This window comes from Thermobia domestica, chromosome 11 (genome assembly GCF_964235325.1).
Source record: "Thermobia domestica chromosome 11, izTheDome1.hap1.1, whole genome shotgun sequence".
NCBI lineage: Eukaryota > Metazoa > Arthropoda > Insecta > Zygentoma > Lepismatidae > Thermobia > Thermobia domestica.
This window is the reverse complement of record NC_137464.1, coordinates 203,800,758-203,825,960: the sequence shown is the minus strand read 5'-3', so window position 1 is coordinate 203,825,960 and position 25,203 is coordinate 203,800,758.

Sequence of the window (25,203 nt, the reverse complement as noted above, 5' to 3'; positions counted from 1 at the left end):
CATTTTATCAATCAAACGCCAAGTGTGATCCTACCGACTGCGCCAATTGTTAAATCTGTACTAGTAACTGCTTACAACCTGTATAAGACTTTACTTCCATACTTTTATTACGACACTATTTATACATATTAATTCCACATAACATAATATTTGACCAATACTTTACTTAGTACTCTTTTTTTTTTTTTTTTTTAAGTAACCTCCTTACAACTCAATGACGGAAAGTTGGATTCTTAAAATTTAGTAACTCTCTGTCACAGAATATTCTGTTAATTTCTTATTTTCCAAAATAGACCCTTCTTTTATACTACCATTCATAAATGTTAATCTTCTTCCTTTTCAAATATTTATTATATTTTCAAAGACTTCTTTCCTTCTTTCTGCAATGTCTTTTAGGTCCATTTTCCTCTTCCTTTTTCTTCCTTAGGTCCCTTTCCTTCGTGTTTGCCCTTTTTATATTACATCTATGTTTGTTAATTCAGAATATTAGAAGTTAAATTTCAAGCACTCCTGTGCTAATTAGAGTTCTTGAATCTTGTACAGATACGTAAATCTAATGACAATACAATATACCTAGATATACTCACAGAACTTTTGGCATAACTTATTGTCTTACTATAAATACCTTCCTTCTGGCTATATATGATTAAGTATGTGCTTTCAGAGAAAGAGACCCAACTTCGATGCTTGGTGGATCCTCATCTGGCTAGAATACCAAATTAACCTATAGGTTCAAATTTTCTATAGTAAAGGTACTCAAATGGATCTAAACTCCAAAATGTTACTGAAAAGTTTACCGAAATCAGGAAGAAAAAAGTGTGTTTGTGGTTTACTTTCTCTTTTTACTCCCCGTGAACTGCAAGTGCATCTGCATAAGAAACAATACTAATTCTCTCACACAAGCTGGGAGTTTGTGATTCACAAATCATTTCGATCACGGCAGGCAATTTCTTCCCATTCACCAAGCAGGATTTCGCCCTTCATATTCAATTAACGATCAGCTTCTTCGCCTCACCAGTCTCATCACCTCACATTATAATTCCATCAAACCATCCTGCCTTCTGTTGTTTGACCTGGAAAAAGCCTTTGACAAAGTTTGGCATCTGGCACTTCTTTACAAGCTCAATCATCTTAAACTTCCCGTTGCTTATATTCGTTTCATCTATCACTTTCTGGTTGGTCGCATCTCTTACGTCTCCGTTAATGGGCAGTTATCTCATCCCATTTTTCTTTTGTCGGGTGTACCTCAAGGTTCAGCTCTCTCACCTCTTTTATATATACTTTTTGTAGCAGATTTTCCTCCACTTCCTCCTGATATATATCTTTTTCAATATGCAGATGACACAGCATTGCTGGCCCTAGGAAAGACTATTCGCCAGATAAATCAGGACCTGCAGGAAGCTATTAACCGTTTCACTCGCTGGTGCACTAAGTGGAGTCTCTCTATAAATGCGACCAAAACACAAGCCATCACTTTCATTCCACCACGCAAACGCTCCAAAGTCCACAGAAACCCATCATTGCTTTCTCTTCACGTTCATGATACTCTCATAGCTCCTACTCGCAAAGTTACCTATCTTGGCATAATCTATGATACACATCTCACATGGAAACCATATCTTCAGAAGGTCACGGCCAAAGCTTACCAACGTTTGAATCTTCTCAAGCGCCTCACCGGCACTACCTGGGGTCTTAAACCACATACAGTTCTCAATACGTACAAAGCTTTCCTGCGCCCGGTTCTTACGTACGGTTTTCCTGCTTGGATTGCTGCTCCACCCACCTTTTACGAAAAACTGCGCATACTAGAACGTCATGCATTCCGAATCGCACACCGCATACAGCTCCCCAGTCCGACCCGAGCACTATATGATCTTATCACTTTTCCAAACATCACACACCATGTTGAATCTCTCAGGCTGAAATTCATCACTGTCCGATATACCTCTCACCATCCTTTACTCATGGATACTATGCGCCATCATGAACTCCACCCTGTCCGTACTCGCTATACCCATTCTCCACTCAGTCTGCTTTTCACTTTATACCGCTACACTCTACCACCTGACCATCCGGATTTGTATCTGCTCGAAGACTACCAAGTCCATGCTCATCTACCTCACATCTTTCCATCCTTCACTGCACAGTGACACCTCTTGTTTCTAACAGGGCTCCCTCCGTCTTCATCAGCCTAGAGATGCCCCTAGGCAGAAGATAACACACATTTGTCTTACTAACGTACCCTGTGTTGTCCTGTGTATCGCACATCGCTCCATCTCTCATTCTCAATTCCATCAATTTGGTAGTTTAACTTTCCAGGATCATTTCACTTAATCAATAATCATATACCTGTATAGTAACGTTTTACTCTTTGTCTACTTATATACTTTATCTCATCCTAATTTTTGTGCTTAAATTTTTCTCGTGATTTGCTCTATTATCTCATTTATGTATACTTCTATCATTTCCTTATTTATGTTCAGTCCAATAATATGCTATGTTCTTTATGTTATGTTCTTTACGTTATGTTCATATATATTAATGTAGAACTCCTCCTACCATTTACATATGATTATGATCGCAAAGGTCATAATGTCCTAGTTCTGGAACCAAAATAAATAAAAATTAATAAATTCCTCTTAGCCCAGCCATGCCTTCTTCCTCTACCACAATTCCTCCACTTCTCTCACCTCAGAGAGGGTGTAGCCCTCTAAAAGGACGCTAGCCTATGGCTAGCACTTAAAAAAAAAAAAAAAAGCAGGCAATTCAGTGAAAAGTGCAAATGATTCATTAATAGAATCGATTCATTTGTGGAAAGAGCCATACTTTATTTGATTCGTAACGATTGAATCGTTCATGATCGACATAACATTATTTCTATTCAAGACAGTGCCTCTAAGCCTGTTGGACAGAATGGAGTATTACAAATCTATAGTCGCTGGTAGCAATCAGAATTAGGCCTGTTTTTAATTTGAGCGTTCATGATCTGGCCCCAGGACCAAGTATCTATACAAAAAGTACTTAGTAAAATACTACTATCCTAGAATATACAAGGCATCACAAATAGATCGGGACGTTTTGTCAATTATGACCATTATGACCATTATCGGTCAAATGTTAATTATGACCATTTGTTAAATTTTCAAGAATAATAATCATGAGTGCTAAGCCTCTTCATAACCAAAGGAAAAAGCACTTAACCTATATAACCCCTATTGTTCAGAAATCGCTCTCTAAGTAATGAAGCATTAACTTCGTTTCGATAAAGTATAAAATAATTAGTTTTCTCCGAAATGTGCACGTGAAGACTACAGGAACATCGATCGTTTGAGATATTTGAGAAAAACGGATTTCAATTTTCTGTTGCAGATACTTATTATTATTATTATTATTATTATTATTATTATTATTATTATTATTATTATTATTATTATTATTATTATTATTATTATTATTATTATTGATGATGATGATGATGATGATAATGCTACAGCTTGATATTTCACAGCCATACGTTGAAATCCCTTATTATGCACACTTAAAGTACCGGGTAAATATGACACTAAAGTTTATTGAAGGAACGTTCAGTACCTCATGTAAACGAATACACGTGGCGATTGTTTCATTTTATTGGTTAAAGAGCCTTGGAACATCCATGCGGCAGAAGAAAATAGTCCGTTGTCAAGTAAGCTGTTTATCTATGTTTTTGTTGCTTATAAGACTCATTATCAGATATGCATTTCCCTTACAGTTAAATAACAGAAACAATGTTGTATATAAGAACTAAATTGAATTAATGTAATAAAAGAGAATACGCAAGCGTAGGGTGTGGCTTTGATCTGCCTTACGCGCGAATCACAGTTTACTAATGGCGGTGAGCAGGGGATATGTATAACACCGACAGAGTACAAGTACATGCTTCTCGAAAGAAGCGCTGACCGATAGCCAATCATCCGACGACTGGCGGAGTAATACCATTCTGCAATGTTTACTTCTGGATCAGAAGGTTCGTTGAATGAACTTTAGTACATATGTCTGTCGAGAATGTTAAAGTAAAAGAAGTTCCATCCACAAAAATATTTGTCTGCTACACCAGTTGAATTAAGCTTACGTTGGTAACCTTGTGCATTTTTTTTGAAGATATCATGAAAAGAAATGATGATGATCCTACTTTCCTTACCATAATTGTGTTCTTCTATGTAGACAAATTCCAGTTAACCTGTTATTTTAACTAACAAAAGTTGTAGATATTCTTTTCACACAAATTCTCACAGGTCCATCAAAACACATTCATACTACGCTGAAAAGTAGAAAATCTAGTCAGCAGTTCTTAACAATATCATGATTAAACTATTGGTTTTTGGATGACAATTTGACTTCTGAGATTATAAGGATATGGTACGGAATCAAATACACCTAGTAATCAGAAATTGTAGAAGATAACTTGTCTGAAACATAGTCCCACTAAAATAATGTACTATAACGCTATAGTGTACGTTTGTGGTAATTTCCGAACATGCAATTTCGTTAACGGTGAATTGGCAAAAGGTGCGAGATTGATTGGCCCACTTATTCTAGTGATTTATCGCCAATGGACCGTTTTACCTAAAGATACCTGAAAATTTGTGTCTATCAAACAATAGCAACCATTTTGGATGTTCTTCGTCAAAGAGTTATTGATGAAATTGCACTTATTGAATCAAACGCCATTAAGAATCCTGCATTAGGTTTTCACCATCAAATCGGTCATTGTCAGGTCACAAAAGGTGCTCAGGTAAGTCGAGCACTTGCCCTGAAACATCCGTTACATTTGCAAATCTCATTTACAACCATATTTAAGTGAACGGATTAACTTGGGGATTCACGTTAATTAAAGGCTTCAAAAAGAACGGGAAGCTATTACATTCATGTCGTTGTTCCCGAGTAGCAGTAATAAAATAAATACAGTAATTTATTAGTTGTATTCGTATATTTTGTAGCTCAGAGCTATGAGTGCGCCTTTGTAAGATCTAATTGAACATGTTTGCTCGAAAACTATTAACCGTAATTTTTTTTTAAACTGCAAGTACTTATCGAGATTACTAGCAATACTTACTGTCTTGCAGAGATAACAACGCCACCTTGGAAATGAACAAAAGTAAGTACTTCATGTAAAATGTAAAATCTAAAAAAATCGAAATTCAAATAAAACCTTTACTCTTTATTTGAATTTTTGTTATAGCCATTATGGTGCTTACGAATCTTCGGTTCTACAAAAGTCACCACAGAAGACTAGATTACTCTATACAGCCTTCTATCATTGAGTAAGTTACCCTAAGATTTTTTCCCCAACTTTTCAGCAGAATTTTTGTTATGATCTTAGTGTTACATTTTAAAACGTTTGTTGCTCGTTTTCTGTTTCTGTTAGGAATAGAGAAAAGGTACAGTCAACTTACGATTTAGCGGAACCAGTTTAACCACTACTCGTCAAAAAATAAACTGTATGATACACCACGCTAAACCTCCTCGCTCCAATTCTTTAAACCAAGGTTTCTTAACCTGCGGGTCGTTACCCCAAAGGCTTCCATTTGGTCACGATGATAATGTGAAGAGATAAAATATGATTAGAATGCAATACTGGAAAATATTTTAAAAGATTTTTTGATTTTGTTCTGATAGGCATATATATTTTCATTTTTATACATACTCTTATGAACAACAAAAAATAGGACTCCTAAACATTTTCAACAGTGCAGAGGTGCTTTTTAGCAATTGTTTAAATTTTTTTTAACCAAAGGTAGAAATCACTTTGTTCTTTTTATCATATGACCTAAACTGAAGGGAGTTACGAAGTTTTAAAGTCTTAGAAAGGGCTCTATTTTGAAACACTTTGAGGGATCGGTTTAGATGTTTGTAATATGAATGAAATGTTCAAATGTGGTTATAATATATTTATAAAAGGGTCGCTGGCAAAAGGATGTGATAGATGGGCGTCATAATGGGAATTAGGTTGAGAACCACCGCCTTATACTAAATTATGTGCAGTAGTTATAAATGAAATATGTACTTGTATAATACAAACAAAATGATAAGGCTTGTCCAGGAAATTTCTTCGAAAGAAATCGCCTCATCAAAAGTAAACTGAATGTTGTCAGTGTTCCATAAGAATTAACCTATGACATTGTTAGTGTTATTGTTGGGAAGTAAGTGCTGCAATAAAAACACACATGTCAAAGTGAAAATGTTTTAAAGAAGATAAAAATGAGACTGTATTATGTGGATTGTTTAGATTCAAATTATATAGTTTTTACTATGATGTATTAAGTGTTTGTTCTTGGTTATATATTTTATAAATATGCTTTTGTTTAGATCAGCTTCTCATTGGAATTATATATTATATTAAAGCAAACATTCATATTTACATTTTGTAAAGATTGGTTTAGAGGAATGTTATATATGTAATATATATATATATATATATATATATATATATATATATATATATATATATATATATGTCGTTAGGCCTAACTTGTAAGCCTAACATTATAAAAGAACGGCTGAAGTATATAATGCAGCACCCAACACTAACAGGTTTTAAAGGTTGTATCAATGACGCAGTCTTGGAAAAGATCGACGACTCCCAGATAAGATCATGGGAGGATAGGTGCATAAGTAAAGTTTAGTTCAACTGAATATAGCCATAGGTGGTACCTAAAGAATCGTACATCACATGAAGATGTGTTAGCTGTGTGCTCGTTTTAGCTTTGTGCTCATTCTAAAGTGAGCTGTGTGCTCAGTGGAAGCTCAGCAGGAACTTTTAGATGAGCTGTGTGCTTAGTTGGTGCTCAGGAGGATCTTTTAGAGGAGCTATGTGCTGAGTAGGAGCTGGGTGCTCGGTTGTGGGTCAGGGTGAGCTTTTAGAGGAGCTGTGTGCTCAATTGAGGCTTAGAAGGAGCTTTTAGAGGGGCTAAATGCACAGTAGGAACTGTGTGCTCATTTGGGGCACAGGAGGAGCTTTAAGAGGAGTTGTGGGCTCATTTGGAGCTTTGTGCCTTGATTAAAGTAAGCTTTGTGCTCAGGAGGAGCTGCGTGCTCAAAAGAAGCTTAGAGTTCAATCATTAGGATGTTGAGGTGCTTCAGAACAGGAAAAGTACTTCGATGAAAAGGTTGTCGGTCACAAAGATTGGACGAAAAGTACTGAAAGGTTATTTGCGACGACCCGAGGAAAGTTTTGGAGTTAACTACATTTGCGGAGACCCGGGGAAGATGTTGGGAAATATGTGTTGCAATAAATATACACACGTCAAAGTGAAAATGTTTTAAAGAAGATAAAAATGAGACTGTATTATGTGGATTGTTTAGATTCAAATTATAGTTTTTGCTATGATGTATTGAGTGCTTTTTCATGGTTATATATTTTATAAATATGTTTTTTTTTTAGATGAGCTTTTCATTTGAATTATAGATTATAATAAAGTAAACATTCATATTTACATTTTGGCAATGATTAGTTTCGTGGAATGTTACATAAGTGGAAAAATTTATATGTCCTTAGGCTTAACTTGTAAGCCTAACATTATAAGAGAACATTGCGGCTGAAGTATATAATGCAGCACCCAACACTAACAGTTTTTAAAGGCTGTAACAGTTATGAATGAAACATGTGTTTACGAAATAATAATAAAATCGCATGAGTGATATTTAATAAAATACTCTTCCAATTAAACTACTCCTTGTGGATATTTTCAGTAAAGTGATTTATACGTCATTAGGCCTATATGACCAAAATGGCCTGAAATAGTAGTCTGACAAAAAATTCATCCCCTAGAGTAAACTACCCTTTGTGATATTTTTCTTAAGGAATATTCTACACAACATTATAAATTTATGAATGAAATAAATATCTATTTTTGAAATGAACAATCGCCAGAGTCATTATTTAGTAAACTATCCGAAACAAATAGAAAGCAAAGAATAAACTACTTCTCATAGTTTGTTTCAGGACAAATGTATTATGCCATTTGTCATCTTACTAATGAAATATGTATTTATGAAATATGATCAAAACTGTTTGAATTGTTTTCAAAAGTTCTTCCGAGAAGAATTCAATCCAAAGAATAAACTACCTCGCGTACGGAATTATTGCTGTATTGCCGGACCAATTTGAAAATCGAAGAAAAGTACCACAATATACTATATTCGGTTATATTTGGTTGGATTAGATTAAGTTATGTTAGAATACGTTACATTAGGTTAGGGACATAAAAACTACAGAGCAAAGAACACAAACCAACCTATATTAAGTGGCCACAAAAAAAGAACAAATGCTATCTAACCGAGTCAAGCAGGGCGAATCTGCTGGTGACGAAGTGAGCAGGCGCGTCAGCGACGTGGGTTAACACCTTTGCGAGATTAGTGAAAACATATGGGTGTTGGCAATCACACAAATTCCAATAGCATTTGTCATGGTTTCATACTAGTAACGTTTTATTTGTAAACATGAAATACAGTTCCTGTATACTGTGCAAAAATACATTGCCGTTCAGTTAGCTGTCACTTACTTTCAAAATTGATGTCACTTACATTGAATCCCACGTACCCTTTTCCCACACTGAAAATAATATGTTTGTTTTCTTTCTTGCATTTTCAATTCATTTCCGTATTTATAACACACTGTTCGCCTGTTTAGCATACCATGTCTTTCACAAAATTTCAGCAACTGTCGCTCGTTGTTTTTGAATAGTTCTATACAACTCACACATCATTTTTCACACCCTTGACATACAACGTGGTATTTTCACACTGCCTTACCTCTCCGCAAAATAGTCTGTCCGCCTCCATATACATTGCCACTTACAACAACAAAAACAATCACTTCCTTAAATTTTACTATTCCTCTTACCTGACTTTCAATCTTTCTTCCTCACAAACTTAAATCTCTCTCCAATTGACCCGGTGAATTTCCTAAAATTGGTCCGGCGATACAGCACTTAACCAATCAGGACAGATTAGTTATGCCATGTTGTCAGGTTATTAATGAAATATTTACTGTCTTTATGGAGTATGAAGAAAATCGCCTGAGTCGTTTGCGAGAAAGTCATCCATAAGAAACTCACGCCCAAGAATAAACTCTACATTCACGATTTTTCTCAGAGATCTCAAAATTGTTCTTTTTTTAATGAAATAATTTTTGAAATATAAACAAAATCGTAGAAAGGGTAGGGAATTTTAGGGGTAGAAAGAAAATTCGTAAATCCTCCCAAAGGAACAAATAAAAACCTTAAGTTTGGTTGAGTTTGATTGGTTTTAACGCTATGGCTTGTGGCTGAATGTATATCAGGACGAGCGGACAAATAGACGTTCCGGTATTGAATAATCACTTCTTTGGTATCTATGGGTCATAAAACGTGTAAATCCGTTAAAATCTCGAAATCGATTCTTTTTACAATCACCAAACTTTCTTGTCTCCTTTCGTGGCTCGAAAGTACAAAAAAAAAAAAAAAAAGATTTGCATTTATTGCAAGAATCACCAGCAAGCACGCTATATAGAAGAGAGAGAGAGAGAACCTCATTGCAGTTTGACAATGAGATTCGAATTAAAAACTACTTTTGGTGTCTCCGCTAACCTGGCCCCTTAACCAAACTTATTTTTGTTAATGATCTGAATGCATCAAGTGATAGGTGGTGGGAAAAAGTTGGGAGCAGTTAGCTGAGAACAAGGTCACCCATCGAGCCGAACTTCATCACAAAGAGTGCCTTCTGGTCTACTTGAAAGGACAAGAAGTTACTCTGCTGAGTGAGAATGACGTTAAGCAAGGTAACATCTATGATGTTTTTTTTTAAAAAAAACTGCGATGAGACAGAAAGTTCTGACTGATTTTTCTATGTGCATTTGAATTGTCAGAATTATTTCTTTTCTGTTCATTGATATAATTGTTCTGAAACTTCATGGGAAAGTTCTTGAAAATATTGTTCAAGTGAATTACCATTTAGCATTTCTCCATTCATTATATGAGTAATTATTTATCTTTGTTTATTTTCATATCTTCGGATTAACCGTTGTTTTTTATTCTTATTTTTTGAGTTAATCGTGTATATATTTTCCTCTATTAACCCGATAAACCATTAGTCAACTGTACATTCAATCTGCTAGTTAACAGTTTACGGTTTTTCATGTTCAGTATAAACATAATCGTATGTATATAAAAACCATTAAAGCATTTTAAATAATAATAATAATAATAATAATAATAGTAATAATAATAATAATAATAATAATAATAATTATTATTATTATTATTATTATTATTATTATTATTATTATTATTATTATTATTATTATTATTATTCGCTAAAGAAATAATATTTTATAGAGGCATTTCCTTCGATTTTCTCGAAGCTGCGAATGAAAAATTACTCTCAGGTATGTCATTTTCTTCCGTCCGGTCTCATCTAACGACTGATATACATTTCAACTTCGGACTATTTTTGTTAAAGAGTAAGGTTAATATTTGATTATCATGTCGGGTTATAGCTACTTAGCATTTCAGTATGAAATCTTACTAATGGATACGTAATCATAAGATAATCCAAGCTGCATCGTTCAAGATGTTTCATACCTGTGCTTATATATGCAAGTCAGAAGGCTAAGTAGAACTCTGATCGAATCTATTTATGATAAATTGATTAGTGATTGTGGTCTTCTGCGAATTCTAATGGAGATTCAAAATCTACACGAAAGATCTTGTGTCTCATGACCGTAAGTTACGATGAAAGTCTGTGTACAAAGTCTGAAATTCTGTATTTCTCAAGAGAAAATACTAATAGGAAAATTTTATGCGGCCTGCCACTAGATTTTTTTGTTATGTTGAAAGCATCTGCTTAAAATTAGTGATTAAAGTAAACATTTTTGACAATGTACCCACATGCGCAAAAAATAAAAAAAAGAAAAGAAAAGAAAAGAAAAGAAAATGCGCGTATACTGGAACTCACGATTTTTCGCATTTATTCCATTTTTCTTACGTTTATGAGTAAATTCAGTTATTAGTATGTGGAGATGATAGAAAGATATCGATCTAAGGAGATATTTCCAAAAAAATATAATAAAATAGTAAAAATATAAGCAAAAAACAAAATTATCCTCTTTTTTGTGTATACTGGCAATCATGCTTTCGAGGGATTTTTAGTAGCAGAGCACGATTGCGAAGGGAAATTGACAGTAGGCAGTGAACGAGGGACGATAAGCGAAGGAAGGAACTGGAAAGTGGAGTAAAATATTGAATTTATTGGTTTAAACCTAGTGTCTAGATGGTTTGCCAAATATGAATCAGCTTCTGTAACTAAGATGTAGTACGAAAATATAGAATTAAACAGAAAAAAGTCTCTTATCTTAAGGTTCGAAGCGATACGCAACATTATTATGAGCACTATTTGTTAAGAAAAGAGAGCAAACAAAACGTAGTCTCCGTAGTTAGTTGGATAGAGTGGCGGATTATCATTTATTTTATTATTTTGACACGAGATCGAATCCCATTCCGTCCCATATATATATATATATATATATCAAACATTATAGGAAGTGTATAATTTTGATGTTAATGAGTGCCGAACAATATAATAAGGAAATAACTTATTGATAGTATCCTTTACTCGACGTATTTATTTAGTATTAGAATACGTGTAGGCCTACTATTGGAAACAGCGATTGCTTTCAGTTTATGGTCTTGTATGTTACCCTCACCTGCCCGTTCTTGAACAGCATTCAACTAACTTCGGATTTGTGTTAGGAACAGGAAAAAGAACATACGTGACCTTGACAGTCTTTCCAGTCTGAAGCCTTGTTACATCGACCTGATGTTAAATTATCGTTTATGTGTGTCTGTGCTTGTGTTTTTTGCTTTTTAGAGTAGTGACTTTCTCTCTCTCTCTTTTTCATATCCACAAGTGCAAGAATGCTTTCGTTGAACGTAACTAAATTATACAGATCTATGTATGCGGAACACGAATTTTTCCAAAAGATAGCATAAATATGAACGATAATCATGCCATGTTTCTACATTATATAGTAGCATAAAGACTGATATTAAAATAATATAACAAACAGGCATAATTTTTTTTCTAGCATGGCAACACATTAAATGTAAATCATTAAATTTTGGGGGTTACAAATTATCACCTTACGTGTCGTTGTATTCCTATTCGTTTTCACGTTCGAGCGACGAAAGAAGAAATTGTAGTGATAGTGATAAAAATCGAATTCGAGATTTCAATGAAATCAAGTTTCACGCCCCCACATATCGGAAAAGTGAGTTTGATGTCTGTCCATCTGTTCATCTGTCGGTTCGTCAAGCTTTTACATGCATTCAAATAGAGGCCATATTGTTCGACGTATCTGGACCGAATTTTAGATAGGAAGTTTTTTATAAAACTTTATTGTTTCGAATTCTATATCCTCCGACACCTACAAATAAGGGTACTTTACTGAAAAATAAAAATTAAAAATAATTAAATTGTCTCAAAAATAACTGTAAAGATTTTGCTTATTTTTCACAAATATGTATTTTATTAATAACCCTTCACCGTAGTATCAATCATTGCTCTGAAAAAATACATGAGGTATAATTTACTCTATGGGATGCGGTTTTTTCGAACAATTTCTTCAATCACATTTCATAAATAAATGTTGCATCAATAACTCAACAATATGACACAATTCGTTCGTCCTGTAAACATTAGAAGGGGTAGTTTACTCTTAGTTTACTCTCCGACGATTTTCTCATTAACGCCTGGCACAATTTTGTTCATATTTCATAAATAAATGTTACATAAATAACCTACCGATATGGTATAATTCCATCATCCTAAAAAGCTAGAAGTGGTATATTACTTTTCGGAGTAAGATTTACCCTACGATTTTGTCGAGAAACCCTCAGGCATTTTCTTCGTATTTCATAAATAGCATAACTCGTTTGCCCTGAAAAGATATACAAAAAATATTTTATTCTTGGGGATGATTTTTTGAAGATTTTCTCAGAAAGTACTCAGACGCTTTTGCTCATAGTTCACATAAAATTATTTCTTTAATAATTCTAATATATGACATAAGTTAATTCTAATAGGAATATGACTTAATGGGTACTTTACTTTTGGACGTAAGTTGCTTCGAACAAAGTTTTCCAAAACATTATTTTATTCGCATTTCCCAAATAAATGTTTCAGTAATAGCTGCAGCCTAACGCGAGTCAGTTTAAGAAATTTGAGCGAGAAAATTCAGTGCGTTTCATCCGAACCATTCTTAAATATATTATTAAATCACAATTTTCCTAACAAAATCGAAACTTGTTTTTAAATGTGCCTCGTTGTGGCCAAATGGTTCAAATGCATTGGTTCTCGATTTGATTCCCGATGAGAGCTAGTGTATTTTTATCCAACGTTAAGGTATAGGTAATAAGTAGGTGCAATGAGAAAAGTGCTTAAACAAGCCTAACCAAGCTAATGAATAATACAAAGAAATAATACAATATTACGAAGTTATGGAAGAAACGTTGTTAATATTAGATATTTGCGTGTGAAATATCCAACCGATTACTGTCAACTCCAAAGGAAAGAAAGTGAAACATCCAATACCAGATTAATCAGTGGTTTCTAGGTAAAGCTATCCTACTAGGTAGTGATTGAAATACCAAAAAATGTTGTAATCGCTGGGAGACATGTTAGGAGAATACAGTGGGTAAGAGAGAGTAATGCTGCAACTCATGAATACTCTACACCTTCGTTGAGTATTGAAGTGCGTAGGCCTATGTAGGTTTGCACTGAAATGAGCATTAATAAACAATATATGTTGAACATCACGGGAGTCTTGCAGCAGGTTTGCAGTGCATTTCACGGGGTTCGATATTGTAACGATCTAGCGAACTCCTGAGACTTCCCCACTGTGCACTATAAGTTAAATTCGTGCTTAATTAAAACGCTATTTGTTTAAATTTAACACTGTTAACCGTTATGACCTTTGCACTATGAGGAACAATCCGCCAGTAATTCTTTATTTTTCCCTCTGGTTTAGCTCTATAAATGTCTTTGTTCATAAATTTCTTTGTCTATGGTTTTGCATATACGCAGCGTGGATATTAAAGTTTGACTTCTACGCCATATGCATCTAAAACAAACACACCTATATAACCCAAACACAACAAACTTGGAATATATAGTTTGTGTATGGAAAATCATACACGAGGTGTGCTGCACGGGAGAGCCGTGTGCATACATATGGCAGTCAACTTCCAAAAAAGTATTAATAATAATAATAATAATAATAATAATAATAATAATAATAATAATAATAATAATAATAATAATAATAATAATAATAATAATAATAATAATAATAATAAACAGAAAACGAAACAGTTATTTACATAATTTATTTATTTAACCATGAAAGGGCAATGGACTTTAGTTATTTCTCTCTCCCTCTCTCTCTTTGAAGGCAACAACCCTTAGTGTGCCAAGACGTAGAAAAGGACTAGTGGCACTTACGACTATAGGGTAGTGTATGGTTGGCACATCGGGTTCCTTTGTTATTAGTTCCAGTTTCCTAGACCAGATGCAGTTATTCCCGTTAGAAAATACAAGAAAATATATCTTTCTATTACTATTAAAGTAAATAATTACACTCATTCCCTCAATGTGATAGTAGTTTGTTTAACTGTATACAGACAGCTGAGCTGTGGAAGAATCGTTGATAATAATAAATATACGAACACGACAAATATTCTTGTAAAAAATAGGTAAAAGTTTGTGTCACATTGTTCAGTTTGCTGGCACGCCAGTGTGCCGTGTTATCCGGTTGTGGCACACTGGAAGAAAGGGTATGGCTTCCTAATAGTTTGTTTTATTCGATACTTCGAAATTATTTGAAATCAAATCTTTAAGTTTTGCGACCCATGGTTATACCGGCTAGGCTAAAGGAGACGGTGATGATGAGAAATGAATGAAATGATGGAATGAAGAAAGTGGAAGAAAACGGGAGAACCCCGAGAAAACCCACGCACATGGTGTTTGTCCATCACAAAATTCACTCGGTGCGAGCTGCGATCGAACCAAGGATCCCATGCACCAAAGGTGAACACTTTGTCACTCAGTCACCGCGGCCCCTCTGAAATTATTTATAGGAGAGAGTAACTACTTTATGAAAACTTGATATCGAACACATTTGTTTAAAAATACCAGCTTTTTGAGAAATATTGCTTAATAATCAGGCAAACTTGAGTCAATAATAATAATAATAATAATAATAATAATAATAATAATAATAATAATAATAATAATAATAATAATAATAATAATAATAATCTTAAATTAAAAACTCTCTGGACCTACTGCATTGGCACAATTCCACGAATTATAAAGAATTTGTTTACCTCTTATGTAAATGTAGAAGGACTTAATCCCTGTTGCTTTCAATATGCTAAGAAAGTGTCCAACTGGCAAATGATATGCTACATAAAATGCCCTATGCAACATAGTGTAGTCATCATTTCTAGGTTGTCTAAAGAATACTTTTGTTTTATCAAAAAAGGAAGAAAATAGAAACTGCTCAGTTTTAAACTATTAAAGAGTTTGCATATTTAAGGGAAAATGCACAGCGTTGTTGGATATTAAATGTAGTTCGGATTAATGGAGTAAGATACCGTAGTTTATTTTTTGAAGTATACTGGGAGTGACCAAGCCATTACCTATGGAAATATCGAAAGAGATACGTTAATGGTGTTAGTTGCAAACTGTTGTAGAAATGAAAAATTTAAGGAAATTTTTAAAGCTCTGAAATCACAGATCCAAATTGACTGACTGTTAAGTAAAACTGCTAAATCTAACATAAGCAAAAAAGTATTATTGGCTTGTGTTACTATTTCAGACATATCATTCTCATATCAAAACTACGATAGAAGTAAATTATGAATAAAGGTGAATTTACAGTCCTGGAATAACAACAAATGATTTTGCTAGATGTAAGTTTTGGGAAAACTTTTTTATAAGGCTTTAAATTTATTTATTGATTTGTTTGTTTATTAGCTTCCCCGTGCCGTAAACGTTGCCAACGCCTTGTGGCCCACTTGCTGGTAAATGGCGATCGTCGATATAGCGACGCGTCGAATGATTGTCCCTAGTGTGCCACTAGTGGCAGGGATTCGTCGAGTTGAAGCAGATATCTAGAATCGGGTAATATTGAAGTTACCACCGCGTAACAGCGAGAACTTCGTTTTGTTGCGCGCCCCTTTGATTTGCCACGGAGAATCGCAAAGGGACCAACACGAACTATCGCGAGTCATATGCATGCGCTTATTATTATATATTATTTTTCCCTGACGAATTTTTATTATAAGGACAATACGTGAGCTCCGGGTTGAAGAGCAACTCCTGCCTTTACATCACGAAGTGAAAAATCTTGAGATGGGTGCGTATAATTGTATGAATTTAGATGGCAACTGTCGCCGACCACTAGCAAGTGAATATGGGAAAACTATGAAAAAAGTAAATAGACCCTTGTCATTTTGTTATAAAATTACATGGCAAGTGCATTTGATCTAATTCCAAACAGTTATCGCCAAATATACACGGTTAAAAGTAGCACTCTGATTAGAAATATTAAAAAGACGTCAACGATTTATCACTCCACAAGATGTGTCCTCATGATTGCTTCCGTGGCAAATTCGGAAGTACACGCAACTAGTAACCCTAAGATTGGTAGTTCGCGCTCAGCTCATGGCACTTTTTTACTTTTTTAAAAATGTTTTAGATTCACCTTAATGAAAACAAATTACGCATATAGGCGATTTAACATATTTTAGGGGAATAATTTTGTGGTTCGTTGGCGTTCCGTCGCTTCTCTGTCGCTGGTAGTATAATTTTTAAAACGGAAGTGGGACCACCGCCGATCGTTGCTGCGGAACCAACCAATTTTTGGGGACATGTCGCTAGTTGCCTAACGGTGGTTCACCGGCGCTTACGGCATGGGGTTGTCCTTTCACAAGTGAGACAGATTGTAATCGACCAAGAGTGTTTTGCAAAAATGGGGAACTTCCGACTTCGGCTTCTGAATAATCCGTTTAGGATCAAGTCGAATCAAGGCTGCCTCACGCGAAGGTAGAACAAGTGAGGCAATCGTTCGAAGCACAACACTCGACACCCTCCGTCTCATTCAAGACTTAGACTCTTCAGGGAAAGTAACAAGTTTATTACTTCTAATTTATTCTTTAAGTCAAAGTATTTTGTAATAAACCATCGTTTTGTAAGACATTTTTACGATTGTATACTATTACTTTCGAAAATTATACTCATAATATAATTTCTCATCATGGATTTGAAATATCAAAGTTCGAGCAAAGAAAGATCTCCGATCCACATGTCTCTTCATGTTTGATATGGAAGTCTCATCTTCATTATTGACCCTTAATTTATTTTAGTCCGAGGCAACGCGAATCAACGGGATGGCTCTACGTGAAAACATTCATTTAGATGGTTAAGTAATCAGGAAATTGCTGCTATTATTTCACAAAACACAAAAGATCTTGAGAGGGAAAAACAATTTTGCTTACCAGGGGAGGGAGTAAATCATCTGCTTACGTTTGCTTAATTGGAAGAAGGCAAGGGCGCCGGTCCTGGGGGACCGCGGAGCGGGCCCCGCATAGCTCATGTGGGCCTCCTTTGTATTTATGAATATACAATATTTGGCATAATTTGAGTAAAATTTGTCTTAAAATCCTAATATATATATCTTCTGCATTTGAGTGCCCGCCCCCCAAATACACAGGGAAATCGGCGCATTTGGAAGAAGGTGTAGTGAAATGAACAAAAATGTGATAACGTAATACTTGAACAACTCTATCTAATGGAGGAAAGTAAATAAGTATTCAACACTTCTTTCAATTTTAAGCATTTCAAAGTTTCCCGTAATTTAGTAGCATCCCGGATTGGCATGTTTAAAATATGAGAACTCTATCTATACCTTAACGTAGGAAGCGGTTTGGGACCATGCACTTAAGCCGCTTTGCCACAAGAGGCACATAGGAGTTTTTCTTTCAATTTCCTTAGGAATGTTGCGAATGGTACGACTTTTAAAACTGTTTTGAAAACAATACACATCGACACAATAAGATGATAATCAGATACCTAGGAAATATATTGAATTGTTTTTAATTGTTCTCACGCTACCAAAACAGTACTTATGCTTTTTTATTCCAGCCTTTTAATATAAACATTTCACACTATTGTCTGTTCTAGGACGATACAATTCTAGTTCATGTATATGCTAGCTTTGGAAACAGTAGAGTTTTGCTTATCCGACATAAACAGGCAGGCAGAACGCCGGATAATATGAATGTGTTAAGAAAAGAGCTATTAAAAGTAAAACTTATGATATAATTTTACATATTACGCATCTAATAATCATGTTTTATAACAAATAAATGTACTGCACTGAATCAGGGACGTATCCAGCGTGAGGGCCTGAGGGTTGTTCCCCTCCGAAACTCAAGTACTTTTTAATAAACTTGCTTTTACCCTTTTGAGGTTCTTTTATATCAGTTTACTTTGAGTCAGTGTCCAAACTTTGGGCAAATTGCTGTTGTCTGCTTATAATTCTAAGAACATACCATAATGCCATTGTACCAGGTGGAATTAAAGAACAGTTTTAAATAGGATTAACATTTCGTTTCCGTTCTGTTTTTCACTTAAATATATTAGAACGATACACTCAATGTCTTCTTGCTATTTTTATTATGTGATATACTTAGCAGACTGTTTTCTTTAGTTACATTTCTCTCGAAAATATGTTTCATTTTGTTTGTGCTATAATGCAGTTTCCAAAGTAAACCGGTTTATAATTGAAAAGTAGGAAAAAGTTTATGAGAAATACAGAACTGTTGCATTATTATTATTATTATTATTATTATTATTATTATTATTATTATTATTATTATTATTATTATTATTATTATTATTATTATTTCTATTATTATTAATATTATTGACTTTTTTAAAAACATTAGAATTACGTGCTTACGAGGATTCGTGGTGGGTCCCCTTCGAATAGAAAACCTGGATACGCGTCTGTACTGAATGATAGACATATGAAACAAGGTGTAGACGGGCGCGCTAGGCGATAGTCTCCAGAGCATGAAAAATAGATTAAGACCACAACTAGCAGTTCTTCTTGCCGATTTGTGCTATCTGCAATGATATGTCAGATCATACGGTATGTGGAACAATGGAAGATCAGATAAGCGAGACCATGGTGTATTGGTGTTTCACGCACTTAAATCTGTAAAATGTTTTTATAAACAATTATCTTTCACTCCCTAGCTAAATTTGTGGGTATGATCAGACACCTTGCCTTATAAAGTATAGTCTTATAAAGAAAAACAATATTTTAGCTAAAAGCTTAATAGAAGCCAACTTCAATAATTTACGGTTTTTTTTTTTTTTTTTTTTTTTTTTTTTTTTTTTTTTTTTTTTTTTAGTAATGGCAAATTAGTCCATTTCATCGCGATAAATCTCGTTTGGTACTAAAATGTCTTTTTCTGTCCGTATATATCCTTCACACTTTGTTGGAGACAAAATTGTTCTTTTCCCAAGGAAACAGGATGAGAGACACTATACAACAGCATGAACTGAACACAATAGCTATTGCCAATAGCACTCTAATACTGGATAAGTACGTCATTACAGCAAAATATCAATAAGTTATGTTCTTATTATGTTGCTTCGGTTCTTATTAACATGAAAATTATAATTTGTTAAAAAAAGTAGGGGATGCGATGGGATGGGATTCGATCTAGTGTCAAAATAGTGTAAGAACTACTAATTCACCATGCTACCCACCTAACCACGGAAACTACTTTTTGCTTGTTCTCTTTTTCTTAACAAATAAATGCTAATATCCATAGCGCATGTCACTTCCAACCTCAAGACAGGAGATTTCTCCTTTATTTCTATATTTCCGTACGACATCTTGGTTACAGAAGCTAATTTATATTTGGCAGACAATCTACACACTAAGTTTTAACCAATCAATGCAACATTTTACTCCACTATCCAGTTTCTTGATCCAACTCCCCGACTTTCCTACTGAATTCCCTCCGCAATCGTGCACTGCTACCGAAAAATCCTTAGAAATCATGATTGCCAGTATACACAAAACCGAGCATAATTTTTTTGTGGTCTATTTTTATTATTTTATTATATTTTTGGAAATATCTACTTAGATGAATTGCTTTCTATTATCTCTACATATTAATAACTGAATTTTACCCATAAACGTAAGGAAAATGGAATAAATGCGAAAAATCGTGAGTTACAGTATACGCGCAATTTTAATTGCGCATGGGAATACAAATGGAAACTCTCCACTTTACCATGTTAGAACACCCGAAAGCCTTGAAGGAATATATTTCAAGAAAATAATTTTAAAAGAAGGATAAAAGATATCTCTGGTTCATGAAAATTCACTCCTTCATTTATATTAAACAGCTACACTTAAGAGGATTCCGTTCATTATACGATTTAACGATTAAAGACATAGCACGACCATGGCTCATTATATAGCTAAAATGGATTACGAAGAAATTTTCAACATCTGATACTTATAGACTTTCGTAACCAAACAATAATAATCATCCTATGACTTTCATATTACGTCATGTTTCACGAAAATCACAATTCTCTTCTTCTTAATTGTTGAACGTGCGTTGTTCCATTTCAAACTATTCTGCCTTCTTGACCCCAGTTATTAAAAGTACTAAGGGTTTGACAAGGTTCTTAGCCTCAAGAACATGCAATTACAAAACAATATATATGATAAAATCTCTGAATGTTATTATATCAATCAGGCCTGCACCTAGACTTTTTCTTGGAAGCGGTCAAATACTACATGACACTATGTGATGTGGTATTGAACCGGTGTTATTCTGCATCCGGAAAGACGATTAGGAACGGTTAAATACTGGCATCTATATTCCCAGAAAAAGTAACTGAATTGAACTGTTTTTATAAGGAAAGAAAGAGTACAGATATAGTTCAAGATTACATTTTTAGGATTTATTTGCTCAATAAGTATAGCTTTATGAAGAAAGTGTACTATTCACGCTACTACATATGGAGAGTCCCGACCTGTTGGACACCATACCTGAGTGTACCCCTGCTAACAATGCATTTTCTAAGATGGGACGATTAATTTTCCCGGATTAATTTCGTCCTCAAATACCACAGGTAAGTCTTACATCTTAATACTTTTTTTTAAATTTTAAAATTATTTATTTATGACAGTTTTTGCTTAATTTAACATTCTAATTAATTGTAAAATTTATATTTTACAGAATATAAAATATAATTATTTACTAATATACATTATTGTGATAAGCTTTGCAACAGCATTTTCAAACTTTCGCCGAGATTACAGAAAAAAGATCTCCTCCAGTTCCTTAAAGTGATGCCAACCTGTGTGAAAAATCTCATATCATGGGAGTTTTTTACGTTATTTTCTCGGAAAGGGATAATAAGCATCATATATGGGATGTTTCGAGAAGATCGAAATTTACGGCTTATTCATTTAGATATTATAAAAAGTGACTAACACAGAGAAGTTTAATTTTTAATATTACTTCATAGTATTAATTAGTATAACTTGGGAAATTCACACGTACAGTGGGGTTTTTTGCCTCTCAATATGGGATTTCATATTATTTCAGGTTGGCATCATTGGTTCCTCACCAGAGGATAGAGTTCCCAAAACCAATGCAACGTTCCCTCTTTGTACTGCCATGCTGATGAGTTGTAGTAGAAAAGAAGATTGCTCTAGCGTCTCCTGACGATAAATAAATGCGGTGACTGACTTCTTTTATAAAGTTAAGGCCTTCGGGACCCCATGAACCACCTGATTCGATAGCTATAGTGCCAAAAAAAAAAAAAAAATCTTAATAATAATATTTCATGTAAATCGGTGAGATTTGTTGACGAATTTCATCACATAAAATATTGTAATGAGGTTACAGCCATTCTTCACTCTTGAGCTTCTTCCATAGTTGAATTTAAATTATTCTCCCTGATTGCTGTCAGTCGTCAGTAGCATGGTTGTGTTCGACATATTGAAGAAACTACATGCCACAATTCAAGAAAATCCTAAAACGTAGGAAATATATTCATACACTTAAAAGAAAACTTAATGGCATGAAACCCAAATGATAGAATTATATTTCAATTCTAAAAAAAAGAAAATGATAGAATTATACCTTAATTCTAAAAACAAAAGATTTTTTCGTACACAATCTACCTAGGATGAATTTGTACGAAATGTTCGTCGAATAAGAACTTTTAACAATGGGTAAGTTCCAATTCACCATTTGTTCTTGAAAGTTTTAAATCAGCTTATAACCAAAAAATAATGGAATGAAAATGTGGGAAAGAAAGGGTAAACTCTAACAACATCCACGAAAATTATGTTTCCCACTGCAAGCTCACTTGTTCTGGTATCAACCTAGATATGTCTACTACCAGGCATATGCATACCTAGATATACTTAGATATGACTAAAGGTATATGCATTATCACTAAACCAACGAGCAACCATCAATCAACTGACAATTATCTCATTTGAATGTTGTTCTGTTACTGTTACTAGGGAATTTGAAGACAATCAGTTCAAATAGGATAATATACGCACTGGTGTGCATGACTTAAGGACGAAAGTAAGTTTTGCATGCTGTATCAATCTCATTCAGTATATAGGTTGGTAAACCGTACATAGAAAGATGTGCTACAGACTTATACATGAAACAACAGTAAGACACACATGATTAGAAGGAAAAAAATACCACTCTCATGTAGAAAGTTCTATTGTTTCATATAGAAACAATATCTTACACTGAAGTCACTGCGACTCATGATGACCTCCAACATTACAGAAGGAATGTAACTTTTCAATAGAATTGTAGATAGCGATACATGACCTGCATCGTGTTTCCCTCTTAATCACGAAGTTAATAATGATTTATTATGATTTGTGGCATGGAGTTTCATTACTCCCCCAGAGCTGTTGATAACTTCATGTGTCGTTAGTGGCTATGTACTTTCTGCAAGATATCTCATACTTACTTGATGGATTCAAGTGGGGGCAACGGACGCCCAGTCCCTTCGCTCAATATTCTCACATTTTAAGAGCTCAGTCATCTACGCTGTTCGATGTACGTTTATATTCTATAATGTTGAAACAGGGGGCCGACTATACCTATGAAAAGACGGAAGTGTGGAGGAAGTATAGTGTCAGAATGACGTTGACCTGTGAGTGTACTGCGTTCAAACATTTATATTTCGGTGTAAGCATCCAACACTGTGCCTCACCGCCCGAGAACATCTCTACCACCAAAACGATTAAAGCTCGACAATGTTCCTGGGTTCACTGCGTGCTCGAAAATCTTCGCAGATGAGTGTAAGTTCAGAATCGCTATTCAGACTGAATCTGCTCTCATCTGAGAAGGGAAGCGACTTTCTTTCCCTTTATCCAGCGATAATGTTCTTCGCTTGCTGTTAATTTGCAGGTGTGAACGAAGCCAACGTAATAGCCACCAGACATACAGGACAACCTCATTACTCCCCCATTGCTGTTGATAACTTCTTCATGTGTCGTTGGTGGCTATGTACTTTCTGCAAGATATCTCATACTTACTTGATGGATTCAAGTGGGGGCAACGGACGCCCAGTCCCTTCGCTCAATATTCTCACATTTTAAGAGCTCAGTCATCTACGCTGTTCGATGTACGTTTATATTCTATAATGTTGAAACAGGGGGTCGACTATACCTATGAAAAGACGGAAGTGTGGAGGAAGTATAGTGTCAGAATGACGTTGACCTGTGAGTGTACTGCGTTCAAACATTTATATTTCGGTGTGAGCATCCAACACTGTGCCTCACCGCCCGAGAACATCTCTACCACCAAAACGATTAAAGCTCGACAATGTTCCTGGGTTCACTGCGTGCTCGAAAATCTTCGCAGATGAGTGTAAGTACAGAATCGCTTTTCAGACTGAATCTGCTCTCATCTGAGAAGGGAAGCGACTTTCTTTCCCTTTATCCAGCGATAATGTTCTTGGCTTGCTGTTAATTTGCAGATGTGAACGAAGCTAACGTAATAGCCTGCAGACAAACAGGATAACCTCATTAAGTGGAAGACCAGAGCTCTTGCAGTTCTAGTAAATATATTCGCAATTTCGCCTGCTGTTTGATGTCGGAACTTCATTTTCTTTTGCATAATATAGCGGCCTTCCGCTGCTGTAGTTTACAATGTCGATTACGACAGTTGACTCACTGAGAAATACAGGTGGTTCCTATGGCCCTTATGCATATGAAACGTTATTGTGGACAGATACTAATCAATTCTTCAACACTAAACACACTTCATCCTTATTCCAGTTTCCTGATAATACTTTCCTATGGGAAGTAGTCGAAATTTTATCTCAGTACCATGTCGTTGTAATACCACCAAAGTGCATTTTAACAGTTCTTTGACTGACATACGAGGTGGTCGATTAAAAGGAAACCGAACTTTCGTGATAACTTCTTGGTTCTTCATTGTGAAATATTTTAAGTGCTGTCCTCCTCAAAGTGGTTTCCTCTACTGGAGGGGTAAAAGTAGATCTGAAAAGGTAGGGGGAAGCATGACGTCATACCACCTCAGTGCTTATCTTTGCCAATTGTAATTTTTACGAAGTGAAGGTACGCGGTAGGCAATTTTTGGAAGTGGAAGGATGACATCCCTTCGCGTTCCCCCTCACGTTTACCCCTGTCCTAATAGCAATACATCATTTACAACGTTTCTTCCATTTTTCGAAAACCTCCTGAAAGCATTTTCTACAATAGTGCACAGGACTTGAATCGCTTCTACACTTTGGAAAAGGCGTCGTTTCAAATTGATTTTAAATTTGGGAAACAGAGTAGTCTGCTGGGGGTAGGTTCCGAGAGTGGGGTGGATGGGGTACAATGGAAGTCTTATAGTTTGCCAGATAACTGTGGATCAAGAGCTAAGCGTGAGTACGCACATCTTCATGGTGCACCGTAGGTCTTATTTTCCAACATTACGGGTCTCTACCTGCGCAGAAAATCATTCCTAAAGCGCGTTAAAATGTCCTGGAAAAACTGTTTGTTTACCATCTAACTACATGACATAAATTTAT